The 4582-nt window shown below is 41.6% G+C and overlaps 1 long non-coding RNA gene across 1 annotated transcript; it reads right to left on the bottom strand.

Annotated features, from left to right (window-relative positions):
* Positions 1-312: 312 nt before the first annotated feature.
* On the bottom strand, positions 313-1337 carry LOC139061955 (uncharacterized). The gene is made up of 5 exons (XR_011515573.1): positions 1135-1337; positions 1002-1052; positions 743-899; positions 579-681; positions 313-495 (listed from the first exon to the last, which is right to left on the bottom strand). It is a non-coding gene; the product is annotated as an uncharacterized lncRNA (long non-coding RNA).
* Positions 1338-4582: the final 3245 nt, after the last annotated feature.

Here is a 4582-nt window from a genome sequence, read left to right as displayed (position 1 = left end):
TTTTTTAATCTAATTTTGACATATAGTAATCCTGCACAACAATGTGATAATTTGGTTTCTATTAAAATTTAGGAAATTTTGCTTATTTGTTGACAAATTGCAGCTCAATATAGAAACATCATCATTGTTCTCTTGTTGTAATGTCAGGATTTCCAAGAGCCAGACATCGACTGGGATGTTGCTGCAGAGTACAGCCCAGATGTGGACGGTGCTGCTGTGGTCCCGGAGTTCGACAGTCCCCTCACTGAAGAGCAGCATGCTGAACTGCATCCATGCTTTTGTTCTTTTTTAAACACAGAAACAGTTTTGTTTACCTGTTAGTAGCTACAGTTTCGCCGACGGCTGCCGGCTTCTTCAGGCTGACGCTGTTGGTGGCGCGTCACTTCCTTCTCCGTTTATCTGCGGGCAGTTGTCTCTGCCTGGTTGATGGCCAGTCCTTCTCTAAGCTGACTTAGCATCGGTATGAGTCTCATCACCGAATGCAAACTGATGGCCCTAGTAAAAAGAATAATGAACTTGTAATAACTCAATTTTCAAAAATTGCATGACTTGTTTAATGCTACATTAACATAGCCTACTCAATGATGGCCCTTTTGCAATTGCTGTGAATTGACCAGTGTAGCCACATGCTACAATGGCATCAGAAAGGTCTGTCAGTGCGTCTTCTTCGGCACGTTCGACCTTCAATCAGAAACACTTGTTAGTACAATTTACAGAAAATAAATTATTCTGTTTAATTTACCTCCTGAATCAGGTTCTGGATTGCCGTATCAGTCACCTCTGGCACATCTTCATTTGTTATTTGTCCATGACGCAAGAAATGGTAAGACCAAGTAGAAAAGAAATTCGGTGCTGGTCCTGCTTGAACCAAGCTGGTGGCAATGATCTCCCCACAGATCCTGAACACAAAACAAGCCAAGTTACACTGCAGAGCAGCATCATACTGTACATACCTGTATCTGTTTTCCTGGTAGTAAGAGATACTATATTTGGGGTTTTGCCTTTGCATGAAACTCCTTCAAATAAGTTCAACTCAAGGCCTCGCATCATTTCTATTGGGAAAAAAGAAATGACAGTTTGCCATTTTCAACTATATTCAAAGTTGGTATGTTGACATTAGCAAGGAATACATACCAGTTAGGAACTCTCGGCGTAGTGCTCCTTCATCAATGTCGTGTTCTCCAATAAAGGAAACAATTAGCTGGTTTTTGGGGGAAGCCTGCTTCTGTCTGGCCCGCTGTTTCAGACCTTTCTGGTAAAGGTCGTCCCTTGTCACATTATGTTAAAGGTTTTAGTGTTGTCAACTCTTTCTTGTAGGAACTTCAGGATGTCTGATAAGCTATTGACAACAACATTGTGTTTATTATTATTTATTTTAAAACCTACACATTAACACAAATGTTTGTAAAAATTCTAACCAGATTAAGTGCTTGGAAGAGTCATCCACATCCAGTATGATGCTGTTCAGATGTGGAAACAAACAAAAAAAAAGATTAAACTCTCATAACATATTGTGTACAACGTGCATGGGTAAAAACATGCACCTGTCCTCTTCCTCCTTCACCACAAAAGCTGGCATGCAATTGTATAGACTCCTGAGTAAATTCTTATCACACAATGGACAGGAAACCTATTAAAGACATTTTTTTAAATCAGTGACCAACAATCATTGTTAAGTAAACAATAATGATTAACATGAAATGTAATTAAAATATTCTGTATATTGCTAACGTGCATGTTTGAAGTTTGATTTAAAGGGATATTCCACCCTAAGTGAAAATTTGTCTACTGTCTAAATTGGCTCCTGCAAATGTGTTACTTCTTACTTTTCATTTGCAGTCAACATGATTATTGAGCTCAACAGGAATAACTGGTATCATAATTTAGTAATTTTACAGTTTTGCACACAAAATGCTACTACCTCCCATTAAGTTACATGGTTTATTCTCATCTAAAGCAGACAGACTGCTGGCAGATAAGAATTACTGCGCTGGTTAAAACAATCCTTTTTCATTCACTTATCCAACTCTGGGGAATACGGCACTAGAAAACATTTTTGGATCTTTCCCTGACACATATCCAGCCCCTCATAACTCGATCCCCAGTTCCTGGATAAAACACCGGACATTTTATTCCATGTAGGACCCTAATCCACCTAGCTATGTGCCCCTGTTGCAATATTAAATGCGAGGAGTCGTAAAAAGTAGCATAACAAAACAATTTTATGGAATAAACTGCAGCTAGTAGCCTTGAAAAATAACTTACTTGAGCGTCTTGTTGGTTCTGGTCCATTTTGCTGGTGCAGGTGAAACTCTCGCTCCAGATCAGAGCGGGTATTAGCCAGGCTGTTAGTGCGCAGATGCGGCAGCCACACAGGAAAATCCACAGAGCGCAAAACGAGCGCACCCCAAAGAGGTTTGTTCCCGCCCAGTCCCACAAGTCTTTCTATTGGCTGAGCGGTTGCTAGGAGATTGTACTTCTAAGTTTTGAGCGAGAGCAGACAAGATCCGTGAGAGCAGGGGACAGACTTGTGGGAGGAGTTTTGATCCGTGTAGAGAAAAAGTTGTCACATGAGAAGACAATACCAGTGTAAGAAGGTTAAATCTGAGCGCAAAAACAAAGATTTGAAGGAGAACAGAGTGAATTTGAAAGAGAGCAGACATTTTGAGCGCAAGCATTACAAGTTTTGAGAGCAATAATATAAAATAGTATTCTGAAATTAAAAAGATGGTCTCTTGATATGAAATTCTGCTCTCAAATTGAAAGTTCAACTGCTCAGTTTCTGGCACTTTAATTCTTCCACGCCTCCAGAGTGCCAAAACTCCCAACAGCCGAGCGAGCAGAATCGGAAACCGAGCGCGCAGAAAGGCTGCCACACGTGCAGTGAGGCTGCCGCACCGAGCGCGCAGTGAGGCTGCCGCGCGCATGTTTTCCTCTGCCGTGTGCTCGTTGGCCAACGAGCGCACGCAGGTTTGTCACTTGTGCACATCCTTGTGCGCTCACAGACACAGTTTGCTCCCTCTCAGTGTACAAATGACCTCCTCGCCATGTATATTTTCACTCATGAGGTTCTAACCTCCACGTGCGAGTCCCGTTCGCACGCGCGATGTGCACAATACGCGTGCACGGGTTTTGGCTACGCTTGCACGGGTTTTGGCGGAAACCTGACACCATATCTATCTTTGATTGCAAATACTGTATGGACTCTTCATCAAATCTTGGGCACAGCATAAGCTCAACAACCTCTTTCAAATCCATTAACACTGTCCAAGCAGCATCTTCCTCAGGGACTACATTACCGTTCATGAATGGCAGTACTCTCAGCAATGTGATATTCTCATGACCATTGCCACCAATGGTCCTCTTTGTAGAGAAGTTCTTTGAGATGGGCTTTGGTTTGTCAACTTTATCGGAGTGTTGGTAAGGAAAGGACAAGATTTTTCTATTCAACTGCTCCAGAGTAAAGTATTTCTGCCGGATCATCTCCTGAATACACATGGCCAACTCCACTGGTACAACTCCCTCAAAAAGGTCATGGAGGACGTCAGGAGGGAAGCCTGTGGTTGTATGAAAATACTGCAAACTTTCAGTCAGGATGCAGTTCCGTTGCACACCTGCCTGACTATGACCATCCCCATGTAGAACTTCCTGCACATTTTGGTCATAACTGGCTTTTGTTCTGAGGCTAAACTTGCCATCTCCAACATCATGAGACTGAATTAGGTCTCGTGTTGCATTGCAAAACCTACAAATAAATCCAGTTCTGAAACACTGACTAAACCCAGCCAATGAGTGGGCTGCCAGGTTGTCAGCTACAACGCACATGATAGTCCCTTTAACAGATTTACCGAGGCACTCAATAAATACACCATCTTGCTCAAGAGTTTTTAGATCTTGTAGCAAAGGACCAAATGCTTTTTCATAGCCACACCTGTGGAGATCAGGTACCTTACATAATGCTGCTAGCTGAATGACATGCAGACCTGAACGATATTTACTTGGCAAATCAGCAAACATCCAGCATACTGCACACAGTTTGTGTATTTTCCTTGAAGTGCCCAATGGATTGGCAATTTCAAGGTCATCAATGTACAGTATCAGTGGCAGTGAAAGCTCTGATGAAGAAAACAACTCATTTCCTTGGAAATATGACCCATCTCTGTGGCTTGTGTAAAGACCCTCATAAGAGATATGTGTTTCCATAATTCTGTTAAGAATGTCTGTATGTTGGAACATTTTTTGGATCATCTCAAGTATAGGGACATGAATTGCTGTACAACCAGGCTCCAATACATACTGAACAGGCATTACCACAGGGTAGTTCTTTTCAATAAACGTTTTTCTATGTTTATTTGAACAAAAGTCCTCCCCTTTAGCTGTGGCACAAGCAAAAATATTTGCATTATTTACAGCATTCAGCAAATCATTAAGGATAGCCTTGGAAGGAGTAACCTGATGCCTTTGTAATACATCATGCAGAGTCTTTTTAATGAGAGGCTTTGACAATGAAATGATTTGTGCCAGAGTATCAACTATTTCCTGACATGCCATTTGAGAAACATGAAGAATACTTTCCATCTTC

Source organism: Nothobranchius furzeri, chromosome 12, assembly GCF_043380555.1.
Source record: "Nothobranchius furzeri strain GRZ-AD chromosome 12, NfurGRZ-RIMD1, whole genome shotgun sequence".
In the NCBI taxonomy this organism is placed as follows: Eukaryota; Metazoa; Chordata; class Actinopteri; order Cyprinodontiformes; family Nothobranchiidae; genus Nothobranchius; species Nothobranchius furzeri.
The sequence above is the reverse complement of the archived record's forward strand: the minus strand, read 5'-3'. Positions and strand labels throughout refer to the sequence as shown.